The sequence below is a fragment of the Eptesicus fuscus genome, chromosome 16 (genome assembly GCF_027574615.1).
Source record: "Eptesicus fuscus isolate TK198812 chromosome 16, DD_ASM_mEF_20220401, whole genome shotgun sequence".
NCBI lineage: Eukaryota > Metazoa > Chordata > Mammalia > Chiroptera > Vespertilionidae > Eptesicus > Eptesicus fuscus.
The window spans coordinates 18,807,016-18,817,300 of record NC_072488.1 but is presented as its reverse complement, the minus strand read 5'-3'; the positions used below and the strand labels follow the sequence as shown (position 1 = coordinate 18,817,300).

At 44.4% G+C, this 10,285-nt stretch overlaps 1 long non-coding RNA gene across 1 annotated transcript; it reads right to left on the bottom strand.

Annotated features, from left to right (window-relative positions):
- Positions 1 to 236: 236 nt before the first annotated feature.
- On the bottom strand, positions 237 to 4,293 carry LOC129151873 (uncharacterized). Its single transcript, XR_008558577.1, has 3 exons — positions 4,264 to 4,293; positions 395 to 465; positions 237 to 295 (listed from the first exon to the last, which is right to left on the bottom strand). It is a non-coding gene; the product is annotated as an uncharacterized LOC129151873 (long non-coding RNA).
- Positions 4,294 to 10,285: the final 5,992 nt, after the last annotated feature.

Below are 10,285 nucleotides of genomic sequence, written 5' to 3'. Positions count from 1 at the left end.
ATCACTTATTACATAGTAAATGTTAATGCTCTCTCTTTACCCTGCCCCCAGAGTGCTAGAAGATATAGCTATGCCTATATTTTTCAATGACTTACCAAATCACTCAGATCTCAGCCAGGGAGGGAAATTGCTGTCCTCGAGGATACCATCGTCAGATCTCATTCACACTGATTTTGTTGGTCTTTCTTCGCCATCGTTTCTTTTCGAAGGGGGTGAGGAACGTCATCTTTATTATGTTCACGACAGGTAATCACGGTCCGTGCTCCATGCCAGCTTGGTTTACAAATGGCTTCCTCTGGCAGCCCATGTGGAAATGAATTCAATCGCCTGTAAGTGGGTGAGCGTGTCTACGTGTACTCTATTTCCTTTTATTAACTGAGGGACCATTTCTCACCTTGTTCTCTAGCTTTGCAGCCAAACGGAGTACAGGGCTCCTATTGATGCTTGTGGCCTGGAGTTGGGTCGCTGTCAATGAAAATGAAACATACTCAGATCTATCCCACAGAGCACGGAGCAGGCAGAGAAATGAGCCATAAATTCAGGTGGACCCAAGTAGGGGCTGCGGTTGGCTTCAGTTCTTTCTTTGAATGAAAGCCAAATGCTGCACTTGGGCTTAACCAGGGCAGATTTTTGGAGCTTTTACATGGAACATAACTTCCATCATTCATCGCACTCACATGCATCCTACTCGCAAAAGGAACTGCCACTCTAGACTGAATACAACTCAGCGGACCTGGAGTACGAGCTCCTTGAGGCCAGGTACATTTGGGGTGGGAGGAAGCATGAAAAGAAAGCAGTGAAAAGAAAGAAAGAAAGAAAGAAAGAAAGAAAGAAAGAAAGAAAGAAAGAAAGAAAGAAAGAAAGAAAGAAAGGAAGGAAGAAAGGAAGGAAGGAAGGAAGGAAGGAAGGAAGGAAGGAAGGAAGGAAGGAAGGGAGAGAGAGAGAGAGAGAGAGAGAGAGAGAGAGAGAGAGAGAGAGAGAGGAAGGAATGAAAGAAAGAAAGAAAGAAAGAAAGAAAGAAAGAAAGAAAGAAAGAAAGAAAGAAAGAAAGAAAAGGCAGTTTTCTACTCTACCCCTGTTAGTTTAGCACAGCTGGGTGTGTGTGTATATATATATATATATATATATGAAAGAAGAAATGTTCTTATACTGTATTCAACTCTGCAAATGGTGTTTTTGTTATGTAATTCAATATGGTTTTATGTTTTAAAGTCAAGCTAAATTAACAACTTTTGAGAGGTGTTTGAATTGTATTTCTGCTGTTTCTGTTGGGCAACAGAACGACTTCTTAACCCTGTTGTTGGAGCTCTGGACTTGGTACCCTTACTAAATCCCACTGTTTGGTATCATTATGTTTTGGGGATGGGGTCTCACCTAATGGGATGCCCACACTGATGCAGAGTGAGTGTATTTCTTACCTAGAATCAGCCATGTCAACCCGTGAGGCTGTGAACATTCGGGCTTTATGAAAAATTTCTGAAGCGACTAACTTCCACAAAACATTTTAACCTCAGAATTTCTTATGATGAAAAGAGCAGAGCCTGTAGAGGTCGCTCATTTAAAATATTTCCCTCCTAATTATTTTCTCAAGGATATATAAAGACTGTTGGCCAATTGTTTTTTAATGAAACTTCTGTGAGGAGAGTTAAGGTAGAATTTCCTCTCTGTATTTTGTTTGCTTCCTTTCTTCCCACTTCTCTTTGCTCATCTTGCCAAAACTAATGTTTCTCTATGGCTTTGGTATGCTTTATCCTCTAACAGGACTTTTGATCTTTAAAGATTTAAAGTTTGGAATAAGCCTTGGTGGCCTCGGGTTTGCAAAAGAACCTTCTTCGTTTCCCTAATGGCTTGCTTTTTTGAACTTGCCATCGCTCAGTAAGTGGCTTCTCTTATGTAAGATCCAATTAATCAATTCAAAGCAGTGCTGGGCAATTATCTGGTGAACCTGGGAAACTATAGACAAGGCTGAAATAGGCTTCTGAGAAGTCATAAATTCAGCATATATGCCTGTCAGAACTCTGCTTCGCATGATTCATGGGGACCTGGTTTAGGAACCTAGATGAGGCCCTGAAACAGGGAAAGACTCTCCTCCTACTTCTAGTTGGTGTTGGTCTAGCTGCTAGACTCTAGCAGCTTCTTAGGGAGCCACTGTGATCTGTCCCTTCTCCCAACCCGTTGCTCATTCTTCTGAGGAAAGGGAGGACTCCTCTGCTGATTATTGGGCAGCATCTTAAGCACAAAACCAGTCAGACCAGAAAACTTTTATAGTTAAAAAGTTTTGTTAATGATAGTAAAAAAAACACACAACAACAACAACAAAAACAAACCACAACTAATATAATAAGGTAAATAGTCACGAGGCAGAAAGTTTCTTAAGTGATAATGAGAAACTTAACCCTTCTGTGAGGCTAAAGGTCTCCCATCGCTGAGGGTTAGTTGCCAGCGAGGTCCCTCACACCCAGCGGTCCCAGGCTCTCATCGGACACTCACTGTAGCTAAGTCCTTGGTGTCCTGCACCCATGTCTAGCTTGCAACAGTGTGCTCCCTTAATTGCTATCATTGCTATCAAAAGGTTGCCAAAAATTATTCATTTTGGTTCATACTGAAGTCAGCTAATTTAGAACATGGAACCCTTTTGTGGAGCAGTGTCATGGAATCGGCCCACATGAGCATTCACAAGGAGTCTCCAGACAAGCTTACAATTTATGCAGAAGAGCAGCAAAAGGGAAGCCTGATGCTCAGTCATTGTGTGAAAGAGAAGGGAAAGCCACCTTCCGTCACCCGAAGTATGTTACAGGTAGCCCTGCCGCAATAGGGTTCAGAAGAAAACAAAATACAACCAGCAAAGGTAAACCAGAAGTGGCTGAAAACGCCTCTTGCAAAATTTTTAATGATACTCGCCCAATCCTAGTGAATCCACTCTTTCCTCTCTTTGGATTCAGAGTCAGAGATCTTGGAGCTGGAGACTCCAGTCATGGCAGGTCATCCATGATTCTATCCACCCATCCATCATCCAACCATCCAACCATCCATCCATCCATCCATCCATCCAGACTTTGAATCCCTGCATACTACATCACATAGTCCCAGCTTCTGACTTTTGGTTGAAAACACACACACACACACACACACACACACACACACACACACAAAGCTTTTATTGTTGCAGTGATTAACTGAATGCCCAGAAATAAAAATCAATGTTCTCTATAAGTGCCAAGAGAGTATTTTTTAAAATATATTTTTAGTGATTTCAGAGAGGAAGGGAGAGGGAGAAAGAGATACAAACATCAATGATGAGAGAGAATCACTGATTGGCTGCCTCCTGCATGCCCCTCCCCCTCCCCCCCCCCCCCCCCCCCGGGGATTGAGCCTGCAACCCAGGCATGTGCCCTTGACTAGAATTGAACCTGGGACCCTTCAGCCTGCAGGCTGATGCTCTATCCACTGAGCCAAACCAGCTAGGGGACAAGAGAGTATTTTGATATCAGGAAAACAAGGACAACATCACTACTTCAGTTAAGCATCCTACTTATAAACACCTTACTTCTTAATCAACCTCCCCATTCTCCAGTAAATAAAACCTCCCTTCCAAACAGAACCACCCACATCATATTTTTTGGTGTCTGGAATAATGTTTAATAACTACATAGTTATTCTATTCAAAACCCTGCCCTAAATCTAAGTGGTAAATGCCATACAATGTTCCTCGGACACACCTCCGCACCAACTCACATCAGATTCCTTTGGTCACAGTCAGGAACCTCACACCTCGGGGTCTGCTGAAGAAACACTGCCTTGAGCCTCTGCCCATTCCAACCTGTCCTCCCTGAGCAAAGCAATTTTCCTCCCATTTAGGACTCTGAGCACATGTCATTGCACTCCCTCATTTGGGGGAAGTGGGTTAGTGAGGCCGTTTCCAAGTCCTAGTTGGGGGAACGGGCAAGCTTGATGACTTTGCCCAGGATGGGATGGGGAGCAGGGCAGCAGCACCTGGCGAGGTGGTGTCATCACACTTTACAGGCACAGAAAGTGTGAGTGAATTTCTCAAAGTTCTACAGCCAGTAAGTAGTAGAGGGGGGATTCAAACCCCAAGTGCTCTGAATCCAAAGCTCACACGTGCCGTCTGTCAGGGTGGCAGAGGGCTTGTTTGGGCCCTTGAAGGATGAGTGAACAATGGATGGAGAAAGGAGAAAAAGAGGTAATCCACCCAAGGCTGGGACAGAGCAGGAAGGACACAGATGGAGAGTAGGGAACACTTACCTGCTTGGAACTCAGGTTCATATTGGGACCAAGCAAGAGCTGAGGATGAAAAGCCAGATGAGGCCAAAGGGTGAAGACCTAGACATGCAGACCGAGAAGTTCCACATGATTCATTACAGGAAAGGGAGTTCTTAGGTGTTCCAGTCCTAGCTTGAATGATGCAACCAGTTCCTCTCATTTAACAACCCTTCGGGCCATGATTAAAGTGATTATTTTTGGCAACAATGATGTTGGCAGGAAATTAGGAAGCATGGGTGTGTAGGGAGAGAGGATAGGGAAGAGGTAGTCAAGAGGGTATTACATTGGCTCAAGGAAAATATTTTGACGAACTTATTCGCTCATGTAAACCGATGCATGTTGCCATCAAGCTGAATGGTTTGTACCCTAAGCTTGGACCCACTGCTGCTGACTTCTGTTCACAAATCAGCTCTCCTAGCTTTGAGGAAGTGAGTTCCTTGAGTGGACCTGCTAATTGTGAGTTCTGTTTCAGAAGAGCATGTAGTCAGGGGAGTGGAGACTGGTAGATCTTATTAAGGACCTCTGTGCCAGACACTTTTGTATATGTTACATCCTTCGGTTCCCCCAATAACCCTGCGAAGTTATAATTCCTCAATGACAGCCGTGGAAGCATGCTGAGAGATGGTACTGAAGGTCACACAGCTAGAAAGCAGAGAAGGAGGGCCTCCAGGCTGGTTCTTTCTAACTCCAAGCCCAGTGCTCTGCAAACAAATTAAGCAGAGGAGGAAGGGGAGAAGGAAGTGCCACGATGGGTTTGTAAGGGGAGTAGGAGAAAAAAATCTAAGAGGTTTGCTTTATTGTTTGGATGCAAAAAAAAGGCTTGGGCCTGCAATTTAGGATCCTGGTGGGACTAAGTGGACATGGAGCTGGGGGCTGCTGAATGCACTGCTCTCCTCCAGAATGTGAATTTTCTAGATTAGAAGGTCTCTCTCTCTCTCTCTCTCTCTCTCTCTCTCTCTCTCTCTCTCTCTCTCTCTCTGTCTCTTTGCCAGAAAGTGAACCTGAAGGAGTGCCTATGATGATATGAGCATGCTGGATCGCTCTGAGGCTCTTAATCCTGGGAGATTTATGTGTGTGACCTCACTATAAAAACAAAACTATTTTTCTCGACCTGTCAGGAGGCAACAATTAGAAGAAGAATGTGAGGTTTACTTTTGATGAAGCGTGTTGTTCTGAAGAGATCCTCTCTTACCAATGGGGTGACTTGAAGCTAACATATAAAGGCCTTGGCGGGGGGTGGGGGGGGCAAGGGGGAAGAATAAAGAAAACAACGGAATTCCTATTACTCCACTCCAGAACGGGCAAACAAAGGGTAACTTTAGGAATAAAATATGATACATTTTGTATACATTTTTTTCTGCATCATTTGCACGTTAGTTAAGTTGGGTTTGTATCAGTTCACGTAGGGTGGATCTATTTTCCCCGGTTATAAAAACATCTCCAGACATGCATGACAGGCTTCAGAGAATGCCGCCCATTCCTGCGCCACTGTGGATAATTGCACATTAATACAAACGGACAAGGACGAGTTTTGATCCCAGTGTATGCCTGTCAGGATAATGGAAGGTCCAGCCAGTGTGTCAGGTGCGTGTAATGGCTTCAGGAAGTATAAGGCCCTACAGTGTGAAGTCACTGGGATCACAGCAGTAGCAAAGCTATCCACGGAACAGTTAGGCAGTCTGGAGATGGTAAGGCCAGGGTAGCAGCCTAAGGCCCAGGCAAAAGGCAGTTTCAAGCAGCCTGAGGGTGTGGGAGTTCCAAACAAGCCCCCCCCAAGATGTGCCTCTGCAGTGTGCAGATTACTCTGAGCTAAAGACGATTTTAGCTTCAGGCTCAAGAGCAAGTTTGGGCCCCTCCCTTTAGCTACTTACTATGGGGCAGGGCAAACTTCTATTTACTAAACGTCTGTTTTTCTTATGATCCTGCAAGGACCTTTGAGGCTCCCAAGGTGCATTACCTCATCCCTAACTCAGGATGTCTTCTGCACCTGATCCCCTTTTCTATCTCTGAGCCTCTCCTGCATGTGGGGCCTCTGACTCTCTCACGTGTGCGGGGTTCCCATACATATGGATGCATTACATTTGGTTGTTTTCTCTTGCTAATCTGTCTCAGGTCTATTTGATTATTGGAAGAACCTTGCGAGCAGAGGAAAGTTTGCTCCTCTCCCACCCACCGTGGGCGCTGTGGGCAGGATAAACTCTCGGGTGCTGCTAATGAGAAGATCCTGGTGTCTGACACAGGGCAGCCCAAGGTCAGGGTTCTTACCATGTCAGCACCGCCCCCCCAACCTCCACTCCAGGTCTCTGTCTTCAGGGTCTGGTGGAAGCAAACGTGATGGGAATCTTTTTCTCTCTTCTAACTTAAGACTGTCAGGAGAAAATATCCGTGAAACTCATTTCTTGGGCTAACGATTCTTGGTTACTTGGTATTAGTATTCACGGTGTTGCTGGTGGTGGTGGTGGAGAAACAGCACCAGTTGTTACCAGCGGAGTTGGACCGCGGTTCTTGAGTTCGGCAAAAGAAGAATTCAGGACCAGAAACTCAAATTATAAGAGAAAGTTTAGTGAGAAATTACAGAGGTAGTAGAAGAGAGCCAGCTGGGCTGCATGGGCTCAGGAAACAAGTGCCAGAGGCAGAAGGGCCCTTGGAGCTTAGGAGGGAGAAGAGCAATGGTGAAGTGTGTGTGTATGTTTGTGTGTGGGGGGGGGGGGGGAGGACGCAGGCTTGCACCCAGGAGGGAGAACTTAGAAGGTGTGAGGAATTATGCTAATATTTTTTAGCTCCCACAAGGGGTTCAGCCCTCTCTTGCCCCGGTGCTGGTGGTTGTGCCTTGAGGGGTCTAGAAAAGAGGATTTTTCTGACACTTCAAAGCCACGTTATCTTAGATGCAAAAGGACAGTAGACTGGCTCAGTGCAGGTAAAGAATGACCTTTGTCAAGGAAGATGCAGGTCTAGGACTTGGCCACCCTTCATAACCGCTTTTAGTTGAGAATTTTTATGTTCAGAACATCCTGGGGTTACTTTTGGTCTCTGAGTTTGTAAGGATCACCCTGAACTTGTCCGGTTTAGTAAGTGGCCACTTTTTCATCCACAGAAGTACAATTGTCCTGCACTTAAGTAGAAAAATGATGGAAAAGAATGGCAAACATTTAATTAAATTTTATGTCCTAAGAATTCGGCTTTAGGTTGGAAGCTTCAAAATATGACCAAACAGAAATGGGAGCTAAACTCCACTTACAGTTGGGGTCCTACCAAATGGTTGGTAGTCTCAAGGAAATTATAATGTAATATTACCATGGCTATTATGAGAAATGTGCCAATTAAGAAAAAAAAATCAGGCCCTAGCCAGTTTGGCTCAGTGGGTAGAGTGTCAGCCTACGGACTGAAGGGTCCTGGGTTGGGTTCTGGTCATGAGCATATGCCTGGGTTGCGGGCTTGGTCCCTGGTAGGGGGCTTGCAGGAGGCAGCCAATCAATGATTCTCTCTCATCATTGGTGTTTCTATCTCCCCTTCTCCCTTCCTCTCTGAAATCAATGAAAAAGAAAAGGAAAACATCAGCTAAGTAAAATGGACATTGATGGAGTTAAAACAAAGGTTTTAGCACTACACTAACAAAGGCTGAATGGGCCAAGTTGAAAGGCAATTTTAGTTTCAAGCTCAAGAGAAACTTCCATCTTTCTCTTTAACTACTAGGGCAGGGCAAATGTCTATTTAATAAATGTCTGTTCTTATCATCCTGCAAGGACCCTTTGAGGCTCCCAAGCTGCGCTACCTCATCCCTAGCTCAGGATGTCTTATACACCCCAACCCCCTTTCTATCTCCGAGCCTCTCCTGCATGTGGGGTCTCTGACTCTGTCATGCACGCCGTGTTCCCATGATATTATGTGTTAAATTTGGTTATTTTCTGTTGCTAATATGTCTCATGTCTCTTTGGCTATTAGACCAACCAGAAGAACCTTGAAAACAGAGGAAGGTTTGTTCCTTCCCCAAAAGGGCACGATCAGAACTATCAGAGGGACACAGAGAGTGTGCTAGAAAAAGGAGAGCTCCCTGGAACTAGTGGATTTTTCAGGATCTGGTTCTCCCCAAACCTGCCACAGATCCTTGCCCTAGAACAATACATGCACCTCAATGGTTGGTTGAGCATGTGAACTCTGTAATCACCATATGCATCCCTGAGCATAAGGTCTGTGTGACCCAAAGGAAAAGGAATTCCAGGGAGGAAAAGTGGTCGCTTCGACTTTTCAGGTGGCAAATATTGTCTCTGAGCCCATGGCTAAAATCTGCATGGCTTTCTCCACGTGGAGTTGAGGTCCAATTTGGTTGGGATGGAATCAGTGGTCCATTTTCTGAAAATGGACTGATTTGAATCCCACTTCGGTCTAAATTTAGTAACTGGGACCGTGGCCTCTTTTTCAACAGCCAACTTTCTGCTCTAGAGATGTTTACTAATAATCATTTACCTCACTTTTCCAATCCATTTTGGAAGCACATCTGAGCAATACACATGCTAGAGTCAGTGTAGTATAGAGTAGCCTGGCAGCGCCCTATCCAAGGGTAAATCAAATGCCTAAATCCTTGCATGCTTTTGCCCCGCACTTCTGCAATAGTTCACATGCATTTCCATTCATCCACATCACACATTGTTTTGATTATTTGACTCGATACTGTGATCTCTTCATGGGTAAAGGCCAATCATAGTGCCTGGTACATAGTAGAACATTAATAAATAGTTGCTGCTGACAAAATTACAAATGATAAATTAATGAGTTTATAATGGGAAACTAATAGAAAGCTAAACAATTCACATTTCAATTAGCACAGTATATTCTTTTTCTAGACAGACATTGTTTTCCAATACTCTGTTCATATCCATTAAATCTTGGCTTAATGCATGAATTTAGACTGTCTTGTCATTTGATTATTTTGTGGTCATCCCCACTGTGACAGGCATGCTGCTAACAAATTTCCTTCAAAAAAGAATTTGAGCCCAGCCGGTGTTGCTCAATGGTTGAGTGTTGACCCACAAACCAGGAGATCACGGTTCGATTCCCAGTCAGGGCACATGCCCAGGTTGTGAGCTCGATCCCCAGTGTGGGGGGGTGCAGAAGGCAGCCGATCAATGATTCTCATCATTGACATTTCTATCTCTCTCTCCCTCTCCCTTTCTCTCTAAAATTAATATATATATATATATATATATATATATATATATATATATATATTATTTTATTTTTTTTTAAGAATTTTATGTTCAGCTGTGCAAAGTGCAGTTAGCCATCTGCAGTGCCTTTGGAGTCTAGTTAGAGAATTTAAGCTGATTGATTAGTGCTCCGCTGCCACCTAGGCAGTGACTGAGCCTTTAAGGGGAGGGGCACCAGGGCATAGCCATTTCTGTCCCCTGCGGGGGGTCCTCTAATGGGCAATTTTTGTTCTGGAGTTTCCATTGGGTTGGCCTAAAGCTTTTCTTGACCAATTTTGCTTTTCACTCCCCTTATTTTTAGAAATTAGATTCGTATCAGACTTTCTCTGCTGAATGCTGCCCTTGATTTTTATCTCCCCTTTATCTTTTGCAGATTTCACCTCCCAATAAATCTCTTCTACTCCTATCTCCCATCCCAGGGTCTGCTTCCCAGAGGGTCTAAACTGATACACCTACACAGTGCCCCATCAGATTTATTTTCCCCCTTAAAGCATGCTTGGGAGATTTTATTAGCTCCCATGTACAGCGTCTCCCCTCCACAATTGCAGCCTTGTTGAAATGCCATCATCAAAGGAAACCATTTATCATGACAACAAAGCCTTTTCCAAATCATGTTTTGGATCATCATGTTGTTCGTGCAAAAATGCATCTTGTGGGGGTGCCATTATACGTCAGCACCCCACACGAGAGAATAGGGCATTCTAAGTCGGCACCCCACACATGAACTCTTTGGCAAGTCTTTTCAAGCGTGGATCACAGCCCGAAGGGAACCTGAGAGCTCCTCTGGGAGTGGGGAGGGG